At 35.0% G+C, this 26,648-nt stretch overlaps 1 long non-coding RNA gene across 7 annotated transcripts; it reads right to left on the bottom strand.

Moving 5' to 3' along the window:
• Positions 1 to 1,664: 1,664 nt before the first annotated feature.
• LOC141717933 (uncharacterized) lies at positions 1,665 to 9,904 on the bottom strand. Of its 7 annotated transcripts, none has more exons than XR_012573852.1 (7): positions 9,338 to 9,904; positions 9,175 to 9,238; positions 8,544 to 8,609; positions 8,186 to 8,247; positions 6,839 to 7,081; positions 2,988 to 3,083; positions 1,665 to 2,319 (listed from the first exon to the last, which is right to left on the bottom strand). It is a non-coding gene; the product is annotated as an uncharacterized LOC141717933 (long non-coding RNA). The 7 variants fall into 7 exon arrangements; XR_012573853.1 differs by lacking the exons at positions 1,665 to 2,319; positions 2,988 to 3,083 and adding exons at positions 4,886 to 4,944; positions 5,734 to 5,802; XR_012573855.1 differs by lacking the exon at positions 2,988 to 3,083 and having other exon boundaries at positions 1,667 to 2,319.
• Between the last annotated feature and the right edge of the window lie 16,744 nt (positions 9,905 to 26,648).

Genomic DNA, 26,648 nt, shown 5'->3' with positions numbered 1-26,648 from the left:
ATAAATAATCAGGGCTTTGGGCCTCGATAATTGGGCTTCATTATTGGACAGTATCAGGTCTTAATCAATTCAACATAAATTATATTTCTAGGCTAATTTTAGACCCATATCAGTTTTCTAAATTTTATAAATTCCTAAAAGTAAATAATAAAATTATAAAGCAATAAAAATGATTTTATAAATAATCTCAATATTTATAGAAATAAATTCTCCATAAAATCACTTTTAAGAGTAAAAATAAACCAATACAACTCAACAATTAATCACACGAATAATCCTCGCACACCACGGAGTCACATACAGATAATATTAAATATCACACACCGATGACAGAACCATAACACACTTTATTTATTTATTTATTTATTTAATAATTACACTTTTAATAATAGAAAAATATGAGTCGTTATACAAGTAGTTTGTGCCATCATGGGGAATAATAGCTCTAACATTGTTGGATGCCATTGATATTGTTTGAATTTGAGTGTGTAAAAAAATTGAAAGAGAAAGAGCTCGAAATAAGAGAGAACGGTTAAGGTTTTCAAAAACTAGGTCACTTGAGATCTCGAAAGCGTAAAAAGGGGTTATGTCGAGATGTCTGGGTATCTATAGAAAAAGGTAAGTGACTTGTCGAGAAGTAAGAATAAACGTTTGAGATTTTCTTATCAAGGAGTCACGTGAGAGAATAGATAAATAACGATATGTCACTTTCCTGATTCTTATCGAGAACTCGATAGTGACTTATCGAGATGTCAAATAAATACCCAGTTTGTCCTAAATGGACTGAATTTTTTAAACTTTTATTTAAATAAATCAAAATAAAATTAGAATGATTTTATGTCAAAAGTATTTTATTAAAATAATTTATTAAATTAAATTATTCCAGTTCTAAGTTATCTAGAAGTCTAAAATGGATACTTGTAAAGAACTCTATGGATTAACATATGACGAGATCTCTACAAGACTTATCGAGATTCATAATGAAGCTTGTCGGGAAGTCCTTCGAGAAGTCAAGAAAAAATCTTACCGAGAAGTCAGTTAGACTTATCGAAAAATCAGTTCTCTATATACTTTTGTATTTTTTGGTTATGTCTTATGTTAAGTTCACATATTGAAAATGTAAATTAACATTTAGACAGTGTTTCTTCGAATTTGAAAAATTCCAAGATGAATTTTGAATTTTGAAAAATAAATATACAGAGAAATCTAAAATATTTATAAACTATATTCCAGTTAATTTCCAATTAAATCAAATTTATTTTGATTTAGTAGAAATTAATCTGCTATAACATATTAGCTGAGTTCTTGCCTATAGGATGAAGAAATTAACATTCCAGTTTCACCAACAAGTCTAGTAAAAGTTGATTCATCCAAAGGTTTAGTGAAAAGGTCAACTAATTATTTTTCTATTGGAACAAAAATGAGCTCAAAAGTACCATTTGCAGCATGTTCTCTTATAAAATGGTACCTTACATCAATGTGCTTAGTTCTACAATGATTAACTGGATTAGCAACAATAGATATAGCACTAGTATTGTCACACATAATTGGAATTTTGGGTAACACTAGGCCATAATTCATTATTTAATTTCTAATCCAAAGCACTTGAGCATAGAAACTTCCAGCAGCTATGGATTCAACCTCAATTGTGGAAGTTGACACAAATTGTTGTTTCTTACTGTAGCAGGATACAAGTCTTTTTCCAAGAAATTGACAGCTTCCACTAGTACTTTTTCTATCAATCCTACATCTAGCAAAATCTACATCTGTGTATCCAACAGCTTCAAATCCAGTTCCCTTAGGATACCATAATTACAAGTTTGGTGTTCCCTTCAAGTATCTGAAAATTCTATTTACATCCATTAAATGTGATTCCTTTGGATTGGCTTGAAATCTTGCACACATACATGTTGCAAACATAATGTCTAGTTACTAGCATTTAAGTACATCAAAGATCCAATCATTCCTCTATAACCTGAAATGTCTACACTTTTTCCTTTATTATCTTCATCCAACTTTGTAGCTGTAGACATGGGTGTTGATGCATGTGAACAATCAACCATTCCAAATTTCTTCAATATATCTTTAACATACTTGGTTTAGCTTATGAAGATTCCATCACTTCTTTGACTGACTTGAAGTCCAAGAAAGTAACTTAATTCTCCCATCATGCTCATCTCATATTCACTCAACATGAGTCTTGCGAATCTTTGACATAATTTTTCATTTGTAGAACCAAAAATGATATCATCCACATAGATTTGAACAAGGATCATATCACCACCATGTTGCTTGTGATATCACTATACCATAGATGGCCTATAACAACAGCAAGAAAATATTACAATAAAACCAAAAAAATATTACCACAGCCAGCTAAAGCCCTAAGGTAACATAAAAATTAAGTTGGTTTTTTCGAGTTACCTTTATCCCTTAAGGTAACATCCATTTTTCCTTGTTGCAACATTGACAATTGTCTTACAATTGAAATCAAAGGTAACATCAAAGTATGTATATAGTATCACACTATGTAGGTTACCTTTGCACTTAGAATTTACAAAAAAAACGGGGCCCACATATGGGCCACAAAATCATTATAACATTTTTTCCGTACTGTAAAAGTTTTAAATTATTTTTATTATATTATACCAATTTGTTTGTAGTATTTAAGTACCTAATATGTAACACCCCCAGATCCGGGGTCGGGGATCCGGGTCGTCACGGTCTTTCTTTCCACAATATCACTTCACTTAATTAATAATAAATAACCTTATGCTGTGACCCCACACTAACACACACCACAACCCGTTATAGTCTCAGAGATGAAATTGAAATAAGTACAAGTCTTTGAATCCACAATTTAAAAGTTATTACAACCCAAAATGATTACTTGATAATTTACAGTTAATTGCCATTATCTGCCACAAGTTATAATTATACATAATTTGATTCTCAAAAGTAGATGGTCTGATCTACAATAGATCTACCTCTGCAGCTATAGCAGCTACAACATCATCGGGAAGACGCGGGACGCTTCCCACGCGCTTGCGCTGGGTCTGCTGGAGTCTGGCCATCTTTCCTAACTGTTGTTGTGTGATGAAGAAATAAAGCAAGAGTGAGCCTTACAGCTCGCAAGATAATACATAGTGATAACAATAATATAAGTATCTAAATGGATACTTACTAAAATCTTTTATCATGTGTAAGATAATTACTTACTAGATATAAGTAAAAACAAGGGATGAAGTTACCAGATACTTCACTACACTTATATCATTTATAAAGCTACTTGAACTACCACTGTTCAAAGTATAATGAGCTTTCAACAGTTCATCACATAGATGAGACTACAAGACAAGATTTGAATAGATTAAATCTTTGAAATATTATTAAAGGAAATGAAGTTATGATATACTTCATTAAGTTCTGATATATATATATATATATCCACATATACCTCTTCTTTATACATTTCCTGAAAACCTCTGTCATGTAAAGTATGAACAGAGTTTGAAACATCCAATAAATTTTGGGAAAGGAAAAGAATTTTGGCATAAACCAGGTATCTTGCTGATCAGGCAAGGATACCAATAAGTAACCTTTTCTACTAGTAGATGGACGAATTCCCCACTGGTCATCACCCTGGTCTCAATAGGACCTTATGCTGGACTGCCACTCAGCCACTTATGCATTTTATGGACTCCCACTGAGCCACTTACACTATCATGGACGCCCACTGAGCCCATGTTGCTTATGCCGACTCAATAGATGGACTTACTTCCCGAACGTTGGGTAAGTAATCAATTCATTTACCAAAACTGCAACCTTGTTGCGAATATAAAATACACCACAGAGCCGGATCCCTCAGGTTTTGAGCGAGTATTTAAATCCCCTTAAAAAGGAAGATCTTAAATATAAAAATGAGTTTTGGGATCCGCTCTAACTTTTAAAAATCATTTTAAAGACTCAAAAACACTTTAAAGAGTGTTTGGAGTAAAGCTGATTTAATGAAGTAAATCAGTCCCCAGTATATTTAGAAAATGTCTGAATATTATTATTTAAATAATATTCCCATAAAGAATAATCTTTATAAAAATAATTGAAGTAGAAGTATTAAAACTTATACTTGAAACGAGTATTAAATAACCAAAGATATACTTATACGAAAGTACTATCTTTATTTGAATAATCGAAAATAAGTTTGATTATTGACACCTTATTCTTTAATAAAATAAAGAATATATCTCAGCAAATAATCGGAGTCATAGATCCTCAAATGAATATTCAAATAATATTCATTAAATAATATAAACGGAGTCATAAGCCCTCGAATGAATATTCAAATAATATTCAATAAATAATATAAAGGAGTCATAAGCACTCGAATGAATATTCAAATACTATTCAAATAATAAAATAAAAGGAGTCATAAGTTCTCGAATGAATATTCAAAATAATATTCATTTAATAAAATAAAGAAGTCATAAGCTCTCGAATAATATTCGAAATAATATTCAATAAATAATATAAAGTTATCGAATAACCCTTATTCGATTAATAGTTTTGAAAACTATAACCATATATATATATGAATATATATATATATACATATATACAAAATCTACTCGGGATCCTCGACTCCCGGTTTTAGAAAATGTTTTCACCTTTTGGGTCCTTATAATAAGGGTATATGCAAAATACTGCTAACCTCTAGCATATGTATTATCAACTGAACCAACAGATATATATATGGCAAGAATACGAAACAGGCATGCATATGTACCATATAACATGCTACAATATATCGCAAGAATCTGCTATAACAAATATGCATTTAACGCAAGATCATGCATATACACAAATACATCACAACAACAGTATAATGGATAGAAAACTTGCCTGAGCGACTTGGGGTGATAAAAGGCTCGGGACGAGTTTGGTAACCTATAAACAACAAGTAAGTTGGAATTAAACCAAAGTCACTTGTAAATCTATACTTTAACTAACTTAGACTCTAACGCTTGTTTTGCGCTTACTGATTCTCTTAAGTCACTCGGGTACCCTCGGCTCCACTATTTTTAATAATTTAACCTTTACGAGTTTTAAGGCGATTCCTTCGCGAGTGTCTTACCAACTGCCTAACACACTTACCATAAATGTTTCATACATTAACTAACCCTTTTTGGTCCTTAACCTATGTTTCAAAGTAAGGCGAGGGGAAAAGTTTCGTTCGCGAAACGCCGTTACTTGAAACGGTCGTTTCTCCTAAACCGTGCATCGGAATCGAACGAACTACATATCAAAACGAAGCTCGTAACACGACTATCTAGACATGGCAATGGTCAAAATCTAGCAGGGGGTTCTCGGGTCCTAATGTTATGCACAAAAGCAGTCCAAAGAAAATCGGACGTTACGACGGCTATGTTTACGCGATTTCCCAATTTAAAACCATTCAAAACCAACCCAATTCAACCTCAAATCAAACATACAACCAACATCCATCCTTATCACATCATATCAGCCCCAACCAATTCAATTTTAACATTCATACTTATGCCTAAGCTTGAATTTAACTATACTACAATCTTTTAACCAAAACAACAACATTTACCATTCCATTTCAATACCATTTCAATCCCAAACTCTAAATCACAAACATTAAGCTACAATATCCCCCTACTAATCAAAATCATCTTATAATACATAGGAATCTAGGGTTTGGAGATGATATACCTTCCTTGAAGTGGTGGGAGGAGCTAGGAAGCCTTAAGAAGCCTTGAGAAGTCTTAGGAATGCTTGGATCTTCAAGGAAATCAAGAAAAATTTCAAGTTAAAAACTTGAAAACACTATTCATTGTCTTCTTCATTGATTAAATGAAGATGATTGAGAAGGAATTGATGGCTTAAACTCATGATATAGCCCTAACTAAGAATAAAGATGATTAGGGAATTAACTCACCAATTTAGGAAGCTTGGATCTTGAGTTTTGAATTTCTTGCCCTTTTGCAATAGTAAAAAGCCGAGAGCTAACTTGCTTGAATGAGGGAATTGATTTTTGTGTTTTGATGAAAATGATTTGCTTGGCTTGGTTGGTTTGATTTTGTGTTTGTTTTAGTAAATTACCTAGTTGCCCTTGATTTTTTTGTGGTTAAAAAGCCACCACATCTCCTTCCTTCCCATGTCATGTGGTGATGTCATCTTTCCCTCCTTGTCCTCTTCTCATTGGTTGGGTGACATCACTCTCTCTAATCCCTTTGATTAACATCCTAATTGTTTGCCTAATGACCGCTGATCTGTAATACGGTTCGCTTAACTTTCGTTTTCGTTTATCGTTTGAAGGATCATACCCGGGATCTTATTACTTAGGTTCCCTTAACCTTTCTCAATACATTATATCCCTTTTTATGATCCTCTCTTATAATCCTTTAATTTAAATCCTTCGTATCCTATTACCTTATATTCAATTCTTTCCATATCTAGTGGATTTCCGAGAAAAATCAAAGTGTTTGAATTTGGATTCTGACGATCTTTACATACACTTATATCCCATATAAAGTACTAATAAAATCTCAGAATATCCATATCAGAACCCCTACATAGTGTGGCATGAAAAGTTTTCTCATTCAGCAAAAACACTATTCATAAGGGTTTCAAAATTTCCAAAAATTGGGGTTATTACATAATATAACATATTTCTAAAAAAAATTGACAGGATTTGTTTGTAAATTGAACATGCCATAAACCTGTTTTTCATACAAGTTAACAAAATAAATAAAAATGAGAATGATTAGTTTTGGTATTAACTCAAAAACTACATGATTAAATGGACAGAGCTTACGCGAAAATTTTGTCTGCACTCTTGGGTGTCATCTGCAGCTTGTCTTGGTCTTGTAATAGTTAGTCTTTAACCAGAGCTTAGCCATCTCAAGATCTTTGCTCATCTTTCTCTTGTACATCTCAGCAAATGTAATAGGCTCTTCTATAATTGCCTTATCTCCCTCCCTGATCTTTAATGGATATACTATGGCATTTGGAGCCGGGTTATTTTGTTCCAGCAACTTGAAGCCCATATGGATCAAGACTGAAAAGAGTAAAGTGCAAACAGTCATAAGGACGGAGAAATTGAGAAATATTCACATATAAAGGTCATAATGCAGTGTTAAGATTATGACGCTGCAACACATGTGAAGACAATGAGCAATATCAAACATATTCTTTGCAGGCTTATTCTTTTTCTTTGATAATAATTCTCCACCAGCAGCATTAATGTACACCAAGAGCAATTCCAAATGACATAAAACAAAGCATAGCAAGAATGAAACCAGAAATACCTGTATATCCTACGGACTGCAAATGCGGTTGTCAAATACTGAAGATATTAAAAGATAATTCTTTCAAGAAAATTAATAGCACTATACACACTATGATTCCAAGACGTTGAAAGTAGTAAATCATATTAATTAACATCACAAAGAATTGCTTCAACTAAATCATGAAAGTCTAAGAATATACAAATGTTTCAGAGCAACAGCCAAGCATATTGATTTATAATACCAAGCATGCAGCAACTTGAACTTGGTTTAGAGAGTCCAATAATGGAAAATACTATATATATAATAGAACAATTTGACTTATTTGTTTCCTGCAGTATAAAAAAATTACTGTCATGCTAGTCAGTAAAATGCACCATATAGTTTTCCTTCTCTGTGGTTGTCTCACTCAATCGTAAGCTACCGTCTCAAGTTTGTATTATATGCTTTGTTTCTATCTTTGAAGTGTCACAAGGAGAATGGGGACAAGGTAAGATAAAAAAATGTGCCTCAAGCTTTTCTTAAGGGTAAAAATCTGGTTGATGAGAACTGAACCCAGACAAGTAGTAATACAATATTTTCTTAAAATTAGTACCACAACTCAAACCAACAAGCTGCAACAAGAGACCAAGAACAAACTTATTCACACTCATTTCTAGGTAAAGACTTGCACAACTTAATGTCATAATTTCTGCCTCTACTCTTAAACTCAAAATTAATAGTACTCTGTACGATTAAAATAAATGCAACATATGTGATCAACTTGGCCGGTTCGTAAGTACGGATTTGCAACATGCATCATAACTTAAGCAATGCTGTTAAAGTTCATTCTAAAAATTTAATTAAACATCTCTGGCTTAAATCTGCATATGTACCTGGTAGGTGTAAAAGATAACAAGGAGATCATAAGAAAGTAGCAGTTAGCCAGCCTCCTCAACTGCCATTGTAAAAACAAACAAACTAAGAAGGCAGAAAAGCAAGTACAAGAATACAAATAATTGATATTGTAAGCTATAGTCTCATGTTGAAATTGTATACAAGACCAATTATTGTGCTGGTAAAAAAATATTATCAGGTTAGAATTCACAAAAATGACACCATTGAATTAGTGGATAACATCATAGTTGTGTAAAATATTGGAGCACATTAAGACTTTAGGAAGAAATAGCATAATGATGGCATTAAATTATTCTAGTTCTATAGTTACTTCAGGAAGAAAATTAAGTAAATCACCTGTTCATACAACCCCTTCGAAAGAAATGTCAATAAATTGTATTTTGTCGTTGATATGAAATTCCCCTGAAACATTTGATAGATGTCACTGATCAGACAAGATCATATTCATAACAGCGTGTTCCAAATCATTAACTTGTTTCACTATAAATTGATTGATCATTATAGGCTTTTCATTTAGATTTCATTCTTTATGATAAACGTAAGAAATTGATTAGTATACTGAAGAATCTTGTAGGCTAACTCACAAATTTTTGGGAGGAGCCAATACTATATTCTTACGACTCTGATTGAAGGAACTGTTAATTCAGGAAATTTCACATGGACATACTTGAGACAAGTTAAATCTGGAAAGATAAAAATGACTCTCGATGATCGGAATCATAAACACTTGGGAAATAATATATTATAGAGGAGCTTCCGTACACTATATATTTCCTTTTATCAATATTTCTTCCCTTTCTGCTCTTCCACAACCAAAACCAAACAAGGAGCAAAGCTTTCTGGATCTTTAGTTCTATTGATAGTAAGATAATCGGTAAATTTTTATCTTCGCATAACTATACATGAAAACTAATAAATACATGTAGAAAAGGTTAAAAATATCTATGTTAAACCAAAATAAACATACCCACTATCCGCCACTCGGAAGTATGCCTTCACCTGAAGTACTATGCAGAAGAAAATGGTTTACACTGTAGAAACATGGAATAGTATCTATCTGATGCTCCCATCTTCACATTATGAAAATATTAATAACCTGCGAAAAAAGTTTATGATAAAACTGATCTAACCTGAGGTTGAAGAATGCCAATCTCAATCTCAACATCTCTTCCATCTCCGCGCCCAAGACTACCCTCTCAATCTCGTAACCTCCGATCTCCCCACAATCCCACCCTCTCAAAACGACATCGTAGAAGAAGACCCATATGAACAAACCGGGTTCATAACCGCTTTCTCCACACTACCCGATTTTACCTCTGACAGAATAACCGTCAAATACCCGAAGAGAAGTAGTACCTGTAGAATCCCAAAGCTGATTCGAGCCCAAATCTAATTTGATCCCAATTTAGCACCGGAACAAAGAGAAAAAACGAAATTAGTAATGGAACCCTATTAAAACATTAAAAATCTAGTTTTGTTTGAAGCTCGAATCGGTTCAAGTAGTATTCGTATCCATAGATCTGTAAAATTTTAGCTCTTAACCAAAATTTTTGCTTTAATTTACAGTTTAATTGAAAGAAAGCTGAGAGAGAGAGTGAGAGCTGCGAGAGAGAACGACCAAAAGAGATATATTGAGAGAGGGTAGGGAGAGAGATGTTTTCAGAGATAAGCATTGATTTTCCTGAATTTTTAACCCGCACTATCCAAAAAGTAAATTGTCCGCTTGCCAAAATATGAAAGTCTGTCTTAGCCCGCTTGAGCCCAACTAAAAATTGCTAATTTCACTTTATTTTTATTTTTTAATTTTTTAATAAAAAATTTACGTATAAATAGTATTCAAATTTTTTATTAATAGAAAAATATCAATTACTTAGTATAGTTTATATAATTAAACAAAACATTTTATTTTAGCTAATTTTAAAATAATATATCATGATAATTTGTAATATTTTTGTTTTAAAATTGGTTTAAATAATAATATAAAACTTATAAGTACTTTAATATTTAAAATAAATATAGAATTATTCAATTATTTGATAGAAGTTATATTTTAATATTATTTCTTTATTATATTATCAAACTTCATTAATTTTGGAGTCAAATAATTATATAAATATACATATATAATCATCTGTAAAATGTTATTTTTATCCATTAATACTCTATTATAATATAAGTTTCCACATGTTACCGTATGTACCACTTTGTAGATATAGTAACATGTTCCAAAGGCTATGGTAACATCAAAAGTACTAGGCTGCGTTAGGCTAAGATGGGTATAACTAAGGTAACATAATTGATAGGAAATAAAAATGACCCTAATTGTGGAGTTAATGTCCCATTAATTAGACCTGACTTGGTCAAAGGGAAAAGCCCAGTTAACGAGGCCCAAAATCCTAATTATTTATTAATTTCGTAATTAAGAAGGGGCTAATTACACAACCCAATAAATGTGTTCAAATAAGTAACTACATCTACAAGAAGTAGCCTTGAAGCAACCTAAATTCAGAAGGAAACTAATTCCTACTTTCTAGGACTCCAAAGTCCAATTAGAGGTGGAGACTTTCCCATCAAGTCTCCCAATTCTACCCTAATTCATAGACTCTCAACATCTATATAAAGGGTCTTACCCCTTCAATTTCAGCAGAACGTTTTGGGACAAGAGCTCCACACGTCACAAAGCCGCGAAGGCATCCTACAAGCCACAAGGCCATTACCTGGAACAATGTTTTAGACTCAGTCCTCGAAGGACATGAAAGTCACTACGTCCTTGGTGAGCTCTCGCTGCCATAGCCCCGAGGGTAAGCATCACCAAGAACTACATTTTGGCTTGATCCATGGCATACGCCAAGGTACGTAAGCATGTTGTGAGGGTGGATTCAATCCACGAAACGCAAGCGCAGCCATTAAAGCTCGAAGCTTATCAAACTCTAACATTAAATACACGTAATAAATAAATACATATTTTTACCCATAACATTTGGCTCCGTTTGTGGGAAAAGGATGACAACCATGAAAGCACGAAGAAGCACCGAGAAACCACCTATTGTGATGCAAAACATCGCAACTAGCATTGAGATTCCACCATAGTCAAACCGCAATATGTCACACCCCCAACTTAAACAGCAAAATAAATATAGCTATTACATCATTTTAATGAAGAATACATAACCAAATCCAAGATCTTACAGTTTAGGGTTTGGAACAGCCCAACACTACCAACTATTACATCTGATTACAAATACCGAGTCCTCACACAACTATTATTACTTATTCTACCTGAGCTCGAACATAAGCATCATCATCACAGGTCTTACGGGCAGTCTGCTTGAATCTAACCATAGCTGCTAGCTGTAATATCAGGTTAAAGCAAGGAGTGAGCCAAATGCTCAACAAGTGCTAACAGTACGACACAAAACATAAATTGAGATATACTTTTTAGAATGATAATGGAAAGACATAACCAAAGGTAACGAGAGATAAAATTATGTGAGATGGCATCATTTTGCTTCTATCAAATCAATTTTAAAATCATGTCTTAATCAAAATCATTTTATGACGCTACGGATTACAGCCGGTGATCAGCCGCGAAGTAATCCCGAACCTCGCTGGGTTCTAAAACATTAACGGGAATCCCTAGGCAACTTTTAAGCCTAATATAAGTGTGGAAAGGACTCGCGTCTCAGTCCAGATCCACTATTCAAGAAAACATTTATCCCCCTTTGGGACTGAAAACCCACATTTTATTTATTTTAAAAGCTGATGCCGAATTGTAACAAAATCTCTTTTAACAGTAAATATTTTTATTAAGGGATTATAGATCAACTCGAAACATGGGAAATATGGTACTAAATCTCAGGGCCATGATTCACAAAACTTTACTCTATTGGGGTAACCAAAAGGGTTTTCATATGTCAGAATTTGGACAGGAAAATATGGTGAGACAAATGGATAATATGAAGGGGTAATGCCAAACTGGGCTCAAAGCAATGGTTTCTCGTCAAGGTACAGGTGTTGGATCATTAAGAAGATAAGCTTCACGAATACTATGTGTGTTAAGGTAATGATCTCTAGCTCAGGATGTATATATATATCAGAATTGTCAAGCTTTAGGATAGGAAAGAGGGTATCAATCAATGAGGAATCATGTTGGTAAGTTTCTGACTATCAGAGTTCAAGGTAAGGTTCTATAGGGGTTCAAGTATCAGGATGAGATATCAATACTTAGGAATCATCAGCATGTTAATCAAGAGGATCAATCAAGTAATATAACAACTCTTTATTTTATCATGGCATTTAACTATCATGAAAAGACTTTTGAACTACTTGCAATACATACGCGAGGGTTCATGGCATTTCTATATAATTCAGAGATAAGCGAGAGATACGCTTGATTTAAACATATCAAAGTGACTCAGGATGATTGCATCGATATATATGAACTATTTATAGTAAATATGAAGGTCAAGTTGAATCACTTGCCTTGAGATAGGCTGGTCTGGTCTGACTGGTAGGAGCAACTGGAGCTTCACTCGACTTTTATGGCAAGTTTTCCCTCGTCTCGAGATCCTACATAAATAATAATCCTCATTATAATATATTCTCACTAACTTAACCTATTTACAACTTGAAATTAAACACGGATGGCACTTAGGCCTATACGCACTTAATTTATATTCACTTTTAAATTACAATTGCACACACATAGCCACATATTCACATATCATATATTAACACCAAATAACACCATATATACCATAATGCAACACTAGGCTTGGATGATCTCGACTCACCACTTAAGTCACTTGGTCGCTAAACTAGAAAAAGTCTTCAAATTTTGGCTCCCTAACTCGATGTGCCTTTCCTAAATTATCCTAAACCTATTGACCGTCACTTGTGCCTTTTGATCTACTGATCTTATACCATCTTACAACTATGGTGGTCGACCTAATACTCACTTCTAAGTGTTCTAAAACTATGTTATAAGTGATAGTGCTCACTGGTGCAAATTTCAGAATGACAACTATAGTTTCTTGAGTGCATTAGGCACTCTTAAACTACAAGTTTTCCTTCAAAACTTTTACACAAGACTCTCCTGACCTAAGGGCATCTCACAATCTTGATGTGGCTCAAGGGCCTGGCTTGGGCCTTCTTGGGCCTAAGCTAAAAGTCCAAGGTTCCCCTGCTTTTCTGGGCAGAAAATGCCCTGACTTGAATTAACTTGTGACACATGGTTCTAACTCATATCCTATGAAATATGGCTGGAAAAACTTCTCTGACACTCCCTCTAACTAAGGCCCAATAGGGCCTAATGAGGGCCTACCCATGACATGGTCAAATCTCCCTAATTCTAAGTTGCAACAAAACTGTCCCCTGCTGGACAGATTTTGTTATTCTACTTGTGCACCTAACCAAATGACATGCAAACCTCCAACCAACTCCTAAAACCTTTTGTATACTCCCAATACTAACTTCTGGTGGCTTGGGCCTCAAAGTGCACACCAATGACATGATCTAAACTCACTCTAAACCTCAGGGTACTAAACTGATTTTCTGCGGAAACTATAACTCTCATTCTCCAAGGTTTTTGACTTGACAAACTCAACTAATAACAATTCAATACTTAAACCAAGACTTATACATGGTATTCTAATGAACTAACTCCCTTATTCTCAAAATAACCTTGGTGAGATCATCTTTACCTAAGGTACAATTATGGCAAAAGAAGAGAATCTACACTTCACAAATCACAAATCTTCATGCTTTTGAAACAACAAGGTATGCATTTTTATAAAAGATAATCACGAATTATTACCATGCAACAAGAAGCATAAATCAATATTAACACATTATACCTACTGAAATTAAGGCTCACTAACAAAATCTTTCCAAATGATCAAAATCTTACAACATTCTAAGAGAAATCCTCATGCATGCATGCCTTCGGGTTTTTCAAACCAAAACAACACATTTTCTACATATATTCCATCTTAAAATTGACATGCAAGCCTAGAATAAGGTATACCTAGATGATCACTTAGCATGCAAGGAGTTTTATCAAATTTTCACCACAAAATTCAAGTCATTATCACATAAACATGCAAAAATTGATCAAAACAACAAGAATGATTTCAAGGACCATTCATTCGGCTCCCATATGGTCATGGCCGAATGAAATGGATGGAAATGGCCATTAAATCATCAAGAGTTTCCTTCTCATGACTTGGCACTTATCCATTCATTGTAGTCCTCTCAAAAACAACCTTAAATTTATAAGAATCAAGATTGTATTTTGAGTTTCACTAAAACCTTTACATGCAACCTTTAAACTTAAACTTTCTACTCAAAACTCTTTGAAATATGAGTGATCATGGTATGGGAAGTAACATTTACTTGTATAAAGAGTAGAATCTTGGTGGAGGAATGAAGAAAAATGGGGAGGGCGTGGTTCTCGGCTAAACCCGAGAGTGAGAGAGGGAGGGCCGAGATTGAGGGAGGAGGAGGGAGAGAAGAATGAGTGTGGTGTGGGTGATGAGTGAAAATGATCATGTCTTTGCTTGTTTTTATGGTATTTGATTTGACAAAATTTGAGTGGAAAGGAGAATTGACAAGTCTATCCCTCCACTTATACTTGGTGCATTTTGCATGCAAGGGTAAAGAAGGAAATTGGCTAGAGAAATAAGAGTTAGTGGGGTTCGAATTGTCCTCTTTGTCCTTGAAAAGAATGAGAGGGCGGTTTGCATGCAAGGGCTTTCTTGTAATTTGCTAAATATGACAACTAAAATTTATAATGATTTATTTTTATAAAATAAAATACAGGTTCAAAAATTATAAAATTTATACCATAAAATAACTTGGATTTTTAGAGACTTTATAAAATCATTTTCAAAATTTGTGAACAAAATACCATTTAAAAGAAAAAATTTCCAAAGCTTAGAATATTCCTTATAAATCAAAAATAAAGAAATTAAATAAACTCTTGCTTTGAAAAATCATATACTACACAAAGCAAATTTATAATGCAGAAATTTTCGCTCACACTAGCGTACAATCATTGAATATATTTTCATTTGACTTTAATATTATACCAAATCCACAAATAATATTACATAAAATGTCGGCCGTAACACAATATATGAGGGACTAACCTCTCAGGGACGAAGATTCCCATTACCCAACTGCTGAATCAAAGAACGATCTATAGTCTCAAGGAATGCATAATTAAGGGAAGAGTCCCAAACTATAGATGGTGCTCTCACTAATGAGCACCCGAATTTCAGATGTTAATAATTGTGTTTGCCTCAAGGGTGAATGATCAACCACTTTACGGTATGTAAAATTTCGAGGAGGAATGCAAGACCGAGTATATGAGAAGTACAAACATCGATATTTGTAAGGGCTAAACCTTTTTAAAAGAAGAAGTTATGGTTTCTATGATCCTCATATAGAGGATATTGATTGTTCATACAGAGAGGAGATCTCCCCAAGAAGGGTGTAGCTGATTAAAGAACCTGTTGTCAAAGGGCGTTTCTAACCCGGAAGACGTGAAGGGGAGAATTCCCAAATCATAAAGAGGATTCGTGTTCATGAAGCACACATGCGGGAACCCAAATGATCTGGAGTCATGGTGAAATCAAGATCTACTAGCCATAACTCAAGTTGTCACTTCCATCGTTGGAGTTCCACAACTCTCAATCACAAAATCAAGAAGTCGGCCCCATAATTATGGGATTTCTTATGACCCGAACGCTGATTCAAAGGACCGATACCCAATCTCAAGGAGCAAAAAACCAAGGGATGAATCCCCAATCATATTTCAGATGTTAACAATTATGTTTTCGTCTAGGAGGAACGCTAACCCACCTGATTAGAGTAAACTTCAGTGTCGACCGCATTAGGAGTACGAATTTCGGTATTTGCAAGGGTCGAGCCCCATTCATAAATAAGTATGAGATTTCTTTTGTCCCAATACCTAGGACAGTGATCGTTCATCTGCTAAGGACACCAAGCCAAGAAGGAGACGACCAATCAAAGAGCCCGTTGTCAGAATACTTTCTCAGCCTCGAGGGCACGAAGGGGTGATTCCTCAAACCATTGTAAAAAGAATTCGAGCTCATGAGGAGCACATCAACAAGATTTAACAAGTTTAGAGGTGCGTTAGGAAAAACCTGATTTTAACCCGAAGGACGATTTAAGATCTCCAATTTCAAAAGATAGAATTCTCAAATTTAAGGGTCGAATCCCCAATTTCAGACGATAGTTGAGACCTTAGCTCTGTCAATGTTCTCATTTCCCAAACCATGGATGATCCGGGATATGGATTCAAAGATTATGACCAAGGAAACGGAATTCAACATCAACCGTGCAAAGTCCATACACCCCCTTATATTCAGGGATTAAAACCCATCAATGACCAAATTTGTGATTATTCCAGTCCCTATACAGAGGATGATGAAATCTGAAGTGATAATGATGCCACTCCAAGAAGGTAACATCCAAGAAGTGACCGACCAAAAGAAGATGTCCCAAACCTCGAGGGGCTCAAGGACCGAAATTTTAGGATGATGAAGAATGAATTTTTATATCATCAAACTCATGATTTAATGCATGAAAAGAAACTTAAGAAGGGGACAACAAACTCGACTACTTGCAAAATTTGTACGTCCTAGAGCCCCGAGGATCGGTTCTCCGATAGAGTTGGTTAGAATGGCCTTCCATGAAGAAGGAAGACAAAGATTCTAAGGACTGATCCCAAAGATTTAATGCCCCTTGAAGGCCTGAATGACCCAACGTATCTCTCTACAAGAGAAACTACGAATATCTATATTTCAAGGAAGTTGAAGGTACTCCAATCTAGTCGTATGATAGACTCAGTAATTCGGATAACCACGTAAGAAAGTTTTCAAACTCTCTACTACAACAGTCGATGCACGATTGATAAAGTGCATGGAATTTTCTTAAACCCTGGGGGGCATGACTCGATAACGGTCCAAGAGTGCATGAGCTATTTTGCATCCCCCATGAACATGAGACGGGGATATAAAGAATACATGTACGATATGGTCCGATTCAATGAAAATCCTTGATCACTACATACTTAAATAATAGGATGTCCATGATAGTCCAACAAGAAGCTTGGGATGTCAACTTTAAGTTATCATTGGCCGAAACTAATATGAAAAGCATACACAAGTTGCAACCATAGAAAGGCGAAAATAAACAACATGAAGAAGAATTTAGCCCCTGATAGGAGGCGATGAAGATAACAACTAGAAGCAGAAGAAGGATCAAAAGTGTGATGCTAATGATAAGTATCCTTGATGGAGACTCTCCCCCGAGAAAGAACAACGGAGAACTAAAGTTCACCAAGTATGCACGTTTTAATGCTCTAAAAAGTTAAATCTTGATAAACATGTAAAGATAAAATGGTCGATGGCTAAAGCCACCGCGCGTCAACCCTAAAGAGAGGAACAAGAATTTGTATTCACGATTTCATGAAGAGGACATCAACAATTGGCATCAACCAAAGTATAAAATTGAGTTCCCAGTCCAAGAGAAGAATACCAAACAGGTTCACCAAGATAGTGAAGGAAGCAATAGAGTGAAAGATTATAAATAATAAGAGGGGGGATTAAGATACTCTAGGAAAACACGCCGCCCCAAGGGCCAGTTATCAACATGATCTTTAGAAGACTACTGACTGTTGGGACTTCAAGAAGCTCAATAAAAGCTTATGTCCGAAAGGTAGTACACCATAAGAAGCGACAGTGGAAATTTCCATTAACTTTGATGATTCTGATTTGGAAGGGATGAAATTCCTCCATGAAGACTCGATGATCGTCATACTATGATACAAAACTCTGAAAGATTATTAACAAATGGGACTCGCTGATTCCCAACTTATCTTTTATGATATGTTGCCACGATAAAAGGCCCGATTTGTGACGGCCTCAGCCCAGGGGTCAGGAGTTGACATCATCAACAACCACAATAACAAAAATAATATCATCAATTCCATGATTGAATATAAATACGACCCCATTTTCCAAGATCTTTTCCAGGTTTAAGTATGATTTAGGCTACAGTTATTACAAGAATAACTTACAACAAACTATCATGACGCAGTTAACCTAATACAATAACTCATCAGACCATCTTTGGTCCAACACAACTACCTCATACGACCCTGAAACGGAAGGAACTGGAGCTCCGCCCTGACTACCACAAAAGAGTCTCCTAGGCCTCTATAATACATATATAAAACATTCTACAAGGGTGAGCAATCAATTGCTCAGCGGTACCACTATATGAATAACAAGTAAAACTGTTTTCAATAAAACAGTTATAGGAACAGAATTCATAGTTTGTTAGAACACAAGTACAACATGTATAAACTGGATATCAAAACTAACATGCTCTGAAAAACAATATCATTAGTCGTGTGCTGTGCAAAAATACCAGAGTCCAATTTTAGCATGTTATCTCTATTTTCAAAACCACTGTTCCATTACAGGAGCTATAAATCATCTGTCTCGTTACGGGGACAACGAAAACACTTGTCCTGTTACAGGAACTACTAAACCAAAATCAGATATATAATTGGACGAATCCTAGGTACAGCTGATCAGTCTATCCCACCATAAACCTGTTCCGGAACTTAGAGACTAGCTAGGTCTCTGTCACACTGGACTAAGTGGTTTAAATAGGGCGCGCAACCGACTTAGCCTCTTACGCAAACCTGCTCGCCGTTACGGGCCTCTTATGCAACCATCCAATTCTGATCCATTTTATCTAGTTTTCAAAATCAATTATACCTATCTCTTTTTAAAAAATTATATCACATCACACATTCTAAAATCTTTCCAATTTAATCACAATATAGAGATAGGCATTTTCAGAAGTTACTTTTTCCCCAAGACATCAGTTAACAAAACATATTTAAATACGGGGAATATGTAACTTAAAACATTCTGTTCCAGTATATTAATTAAATTAACGATTATTCATATATGCTAAATAGTAAAAGATTGTTCAGGGGTACTTGCCTTGCAGAGCTTTACAACTAATACCGATTGACCTTGGACTGACTTGGACGCTCGACTTTACCGCCTTACTAACATTTTATCCTAGATCCGACTTCGACACTCAGGTCCTTCGCTTGGAACCTTGCTGAGCTTATCAACTGATCACTAGGTTATCTTTGCTCCAACGCCACTTTCGGGTCTCCTGACTAGAACCTACAGAGTCAAAATACTCTATGTTAGACGTCTAGGTATGCTTGACATATCCTCGCTAACAACCTACCCATACGATAACATATCCTGACTCGTAATTATTCATATTATAATAATAACACACACAACAATTAGGGTTCACGTTCTCAGAAATCGGTTCGGTGTTCGTTTCAAGAAAATACGTATACTCGTAATTTTACGAAATTAGGGTTATTGATTTTGGAAAATATTTCATCACATCGAACAATCAAGTTTTCGAATAAAACACATATGTATTTATATCGTCGCTCGACGTCCCGATAATCACCGGATACGCTCTCGTATTTCCGTAGTTCAATTTCCCGGAAATCGGACAGCGTCTCCTTTGTTTATCGGACCACCCGTCGAAGCAATTCGACGTCAACCAACAACAATCAAATTCACAACAACCACAATCCAACAATCACAATCAATCGATTACAATCCGACTACATAATTCGCAATCCCAATTTTAACCTAAACAATTATATCTGATTATTTACATTTCAAAAATAATTGTACGAATTAAATATTAAATATTATTTTATAATTATAGGACTCAGAATTAATTCATCACGGTCCACCGTTGGCTCGCCGACGGCTATAAAATTCACGGGTACCCGACTAAATTCAGGTTTCCAACGCGCATTTCACCAATTAGCAATTATATTCACGGATATGAGTCAAATATTATAGAAGAAAATATTAGTAATAATAAAAAAATTCAAAACGAAATAAGCATAGCCCCAAACAGAATAAGCGAGCAAAACAGCCCGGAAAATAAAGTATGATCGGAGCAATCGCAACACAGCAACACAACAACAATACCCTCGACTGAAATACACACGCGTATGCGTGTGTATATACATATACCAACAATCCCAACTGAATCTGAGGCCAGGCAGCCGGAAACAGAATAGGTAGCCTGAAAACAAGAAAATGGCGGCACTTACCAAACTCCAGGGACAACACAGGAAGCAGAAAAGAAAAAGGAAGTTGGAAGTGGGAGAAAAAGAGAAAAGGGGAGGAGAGAAAGTAAGGAGACGGGAGAGAGACGAGTAGAGAGTTGGGAGATTGAGAGGTGGGGGAACAAGATACAGGGCGTGCGTGTGTTTATTTTTATTTTTATTTTTTTTATTTTAGAAAAACAACAGCTTGACAGGTGTAAGAAATAGGAATAGAAATTGAACATGTGTTAACTAGATTAATACGAACATTCGTGCAGCCCAATTTTATCCCGAACTTTGCGACTAAAACGAATAATTCGCTGTTGAAAGTTTATCCGAAAAATACCAAAATAGTTTTAAAATTTATAAAAATCCAGAAACTAATAAAATTAAATTTTCATAATTTTTACAGCATTTTTGAAATGTCATTCCTACCCGCATTTCACAATTAACGAACCGAGCTGCACTTAAAACAAATTCAGAAAATCACGAAAATAGTCTTAAAATGATACAAATATCCTGAAGTAAATAAAAATATAAATTTCAAACTTTTAAAATAATTTCTAAAACATAATTTATACCCGCTTTTTAACAATTAAACGAATCAACGTGCGGGTGAAATTAATCCCAAAAATTTCCAAAATAATTTTAAAATTCTCGGAATATTTTAAACTTAAATAAATATGAATTTCATAATTTTTAAGGAATTATGGAAATAAATACATAGTTTAAAAATAAATGCAATCATAAAATCATACAAGGCTAAATAATTGATGAAATGTTGATTTCTAAATTTTATAAAATCCCAAAAATAATTATTGTAATTGTAAAACCATAAAAACAATTTTAGAGACATTCTAAATATTTATGCGAATAAATTTGTATTAAATACACTTTTAAAAGTGAAAACAATTCAGTACAACTCAATAGTTAATTACGCGAACAACCCGGTACACCATAAGTCACACATAAATAATAATAAAACAACACATAGCTGATAGAAGCTATACACATATTTTATTTGATTATTATTCAACATTTACACATTTAAATAGTATAAAGATATACGAGTTGTTACATCCTTCCCCCCTTAAAAGATTATGTCCTCAGAATCTGAACTAACCTGACAAGTGAGGATATTTGTCAAGCATATCTGATCCTAACTCCCAAGTAGATTCTTCTATTCGAGGATTTCTCCAATTAATTTATATGAATATCTCATTTCTAAAGACTCACTCTCAATGATCTATGATTTGGATCGATCATTCTACGCAGAATAAATTTGAATGAGAGCCCTTTGGCTCCTAATCAACGACTTGGTTCAAATCAGGAACATATCGCTTTAACAGTGACATGTAAAACACACTATAATTTTATTGCAACTGCGGTGGAAATATCAATTCCTGGGATACTTTACCTATATTTATCAATACCTCGAACGGTCCACTATATTTAGGACTCAACTTGTCCCTTCTATTCAAACCTAGCCAATCTCTTTCAAGGTGAAACTTTAGTCAACACCAATGATCCTACTTCTACATCCATACTCCTTCGATGCAAGTCCGCCTTCTTTCTTTGTCTATTCCGAGTTGCTTCAAAGCTTTCTCAAATCAACATCACTACATATTCGGTGTGCTGAATTTAACTTGGAACCTAATAACATCTCTACTCCCACTTTCTCTCACTAGTGCGGGGACCCACACTTTTGTCCATACAAAGATTCGCAAGGTAGCATTCCCCTACTAGCATGATAACTGTTAGCATAGGAAAATTTAATCAATGATAGGTGATTACCCCAGTTTCCTTTTAGATCCACAATATATACTCTCAACATATCTTATATTGTCCCGATCGTCTTTTCACTTTAGCCCTTCGTCTACGGATAATAGATGGTACTCACTTTCAACTTAATTTCCAAATATTCGAACACTTCTTACTCTTTCCATCAATTAAGGTTGGAAAGTACTCTCATATCTTCACTTCTTCTCACCTTCAGGTATTTGAACTTCACATTCCACTCTTTCCAATTCTCTTATTAATTCCTCAGCAATTTTAATCACATTCAATCCTTAATAGGGGTTACTTATTCTTATTCGTCGTCTTGTTAAACTCCTGATAATCAATACACAATCTCATAATTTTATCAATCCACAACATCACTGGTGCACCCCAAGGAACTATATCTGGTATGCTCACTTTCCTTTCCAATAACTTTTACCATTATCGAACTAACTATTTCATTCCATTGGCCTCTAGAGAGACTCCAGGGCATTTGTTTATTACTCAAACTTCCTCCAGCTTAAGTATTTTCTTCTTCGTATCTTTACTCATGGTGGATCTACCTTATATCCTTATCTTATTACTCCTTTTCTCGCATAATTAGGCTAACTTCTTATATTGCTTCTTCACCAAGAAACTTACCTTACTACTGGCTTCTATACACTTTATAATTCGTTTCTTCTAAAAACCAATTAGGATCTCAAGACGCAACAACACCTATGATGCAAGGAATAATAGACTTACATCACGATATCTTTTTCTTCCTCATTCTGATTTTGGTTTTCGTATCACGGATCTTAGTTCTCCTAGCCTTACTACAGGACAACCAACCCGACCTAAAAATCACATCAAACTCTTCTAGCTCGAAGGGTATCAGATCAGCTATAATTACGTCCAAATTCTAGATGCTCGATCTCTTGGTCCTTTTTAAAAGTTCTGCCTTTAGCTGTGCTGGGTGTTGGCCCTTGGAATGTAGTATCTTGAATAATCGTTCTACAACTCCTTGCAATATGCCCAACCTTTCCACGATTGTGACATGTAACTCCTGGATTTTCTGAATTGCATTTCGATGAATAATGACCCTTATGACCACACTTGAAACATTGCACATTCTTTTTGCACGAACCACTGTGTCTCCTGTCACAGGACTTGCAATCCACTGCTGACTTTCCTAACTGAGCTTGAGTAGAAGCAACTGAGATAGTATCATACTTATTCTGGGAAAAACTCTGTCTTGTGAATCTTTTACTCCTATTTCAGCCAAACCGGTTCTGAAATTCTTGACTGGATTGTCCTTGGTCTGCCTTGTCATAACACCTTCAGACTTCCTTTTCTTATCATTCTCTTCCTTAACGGCCAACTTCTGGTCACTTTCCATTACCAGGGTGGCCTGAACCATAGAGCAGTATGTCTTGAGTTGTAATGCCACAACTCCTCTGCGAATTTCAGGCTTCAACCCTTGTTGAAACCTCCTTGCTTTCTGAATATCCGTACTTACATACTCAGGAACTAATCAGGCCAATTCTGTAAACTTGGCCTCATACTCCAACACACTTCTTTCACCTTGTTTCAGTTCTAGAAACTCAACTTCCAACCGATTCCTTAGACCATCGGGAAAATACTTCTCCAAGGGTAATTCCGTAAATCTTGTCCAAGGAACATGACCTTCTCCTTCCAACGCACGAGTGGATTCCCACAAATAATTTGCTTCATTCTTAAGAAAGTAGCTCGCATAATCGGTCTTAAGATCATCACTTACTTGCGTGAGGGTAAATGTCTTTTCTATTTCCTTAAGCCAATTTTGGCAACGACAGGATCCAATTCGCCCTTAAACTCCGGGGGCTTAACAAACTGAAAGGATTTAAAACTAATAGTTTGGTTTATCTCCCCTTGTTGTTGTTGTTGCTGCTGAATCTATTGGATTAACTGCAACTGTTGTTGCTGCTGCTGGTGCAACAAATCTAGAATTTCTTTTATAACTAGACCCTCCGCCAAACTACTACCATTTTCTTTAGACTGGGTAGCTTTCTTGGGTGGCATTTTCCTGTATCAGGAAAATGTTACCCAATAAAATACCCATGTCCTTAATATCAGGGTCCATTTATAATAGAGATCTAGATTAGCAACACTAGCAACAATAGAAACAATGACAGTAGTAGAATCAACCACAGTGCAGAAAAACTGAAATATAAAGAAACTAATCACCGTAGCATGGCTCCTTAATACAACAACAACTGACTAACTTCCCGTCACTACTCAATTACCACATCCACACTAATTTGATATGCTACAAGACTTGGCTGGCTATATCAACCACCAATTACATAGAACAAACTGGTAAATTAGGTCAACTTAAGGAACGTTGGACTCCTCTAGGCACCATAGTCCAAATTTCAACCAACAATTCCTCTAAGGATGATTTCTTATCACCCACAAGTAATTTACCAACCACTAAATTACTTTTCCCGAGGCTATAACTCCACCGATAGATTTTAAACCTTCGTTGCTACCCTTATTCTTAAATAACATCCTGATATAGGACTTTCATTCTTCCTGACAGTCAACTCTTATTTGCTTTCAATAAGTAAGATTGTCTAATTGCAGAGATACTGAAGAAATTCATTATCATGGAGTACCAAATGAAATTTCACAATCAAGGGAATTGAATAAGAAGGAACAAGGAAGAGGATGTAGGTATGACTGAGGGCAACCATACAAGTACATAAGATGGTCAGTCTTAGTACCGCACAGTTCACAACACATAATTCGGTGGCGTCCCACAAGACCCTTTTGTCATACAGACAAATGGTCAACTCATATGCATTATTTTCCCTAATCAACGGGAAGAGTCACCGAGGAAAGAAACAATTTTTAGATAGGAGATTCACAAATAAGAAGGAGAGAATCTGATTTGTAATAAAATCAACAGAACCCTAAGCTGCTTACTTCGCGTTCTTAACTTTCTCACAAGAAAGATTAGCAACTTATGGGATAGTAAACTATTAGTCTAGAAATAAAATACATTTCAAGAAAGAAGGGTTCAAAATATAAACCACGATACTGATCCACATTCACTCTGAGACTTGGCTTTCATAGCAGCCGCTGCTTATTACACTACAAGAAAAATGTTAATAGACATCACACATTAGACATCGGTCACTGATGTCACTGATATCTAAAGCATAATAGACATCACCCCATGTTTATTCAATGTCTTTCTATTTTTAAGACATCATTTATTTGAAAACCGATGTCTTAAGTTGATTTTTTAAAAATTGAACGCGAGGCCTCCCCAATTCTTTTCCCCTTAACAAAATTTTTACTTTCTCCTTAACAAATTTTGGTCATGTCTCTCTCTCACAGCTCTCTCTCACAGCTCTCTCTCTCACACACAGCTCTCTCTCTCACTCACTGCTGCTCACCACCTCTCACCATATTTGCTATGCTCTCTTTTCCTTTAAATCCTTTAATCGAAACCCTAGTTTTTAGAATTGGGGATTTTTTGAAATTGAAACCCAAATTAAAGTACTGTATGGTAATTCCGCCATCTGTGTTAGAGGTAGCGATACTATCGTTCTCGATGTTGAGAAGAAATCAATCGTCAAACTTCAAGACCCTGGGTATCCTGTTCTTTATATTCATATATGTTCAATTGGGGTAATTAAAGTTTATTTGATAGGTCCTGTATATATTAGTTGTTAAGGAGCTCGACTTTTTTTTATAAATAATTGTCCGTTGACTGTAATTATTATTTTAGTGATATTATTATTTTATCGGTTACTACATAGTCAAGGTTCAATTGTAGTACGTATCAACTTGATCAAATTTCTGGTGGTGCAGTTATTGGTTTCTCTTTTCTTTATGATGATTGACAATGGAGTTAGTCTATTATTCTAAAATTGTAGCCGTGATTTCTTCCAGTAGTCCTCAGATGGTATCAACTTGATCAAATTTCTGGTGGTGCAGTTATAGGTTTCTCTTTTCTTTATGATGATTGACAATGGAGTTAGTCTATTATTCTAAAATTTCGTTGCTTGTTAGGTGGAGCAACTACACAAAATATTCAAGTTATGTGGCTCACCATCTGAGGACTACTGGAAGAAATCACGGCTGCCAAAAGGCAACACATTTTAAGCCACAATATTCGTACAAGCGTTGTACAACAGAAACCTTCAAGGATTTTCCATCTTCTTCTCTCCCTTTAATTGATAACCCTGGAGAGCGTGCCTCTGCCAGTGTAGCTTTGAACAATGAAGTGAGTAATACAAACAGTTTTCCTACACAAATAGTTCAATGTTTTAACTGTTCCCCAACTTATTACTGGACAATAAGTATTTATCTATGCAAAGAATCTGTAGAATAGTTCTAATCTCATAAAATTCAATTTTGGATCCTAAGATTCGGAGGATAAGTAAAAAATGAGATGAAAGTAAACTAATTGTAGAATGTATCAGAAATAAGTT

This window comes from Apium graveolens, chromosome 4, assembly GCF_009905375.1.
Source record: "Apium graveolens cultivar Ventura chromosome 4, ASM990537v1, whole genome shotgun sequence".
Classification (NCBI taxonomy): domain Eukaryota; kingdom Viridiplantae; phylum Streptophyta; class Magnoliopsida; order Apiales; family Apiaceae; genus Apium; species Apium graveolens.
Note: the sequence above shows the minus strand (reverse complement) of the source record. Positions and strands in the feature narration are given on the sequence as shown.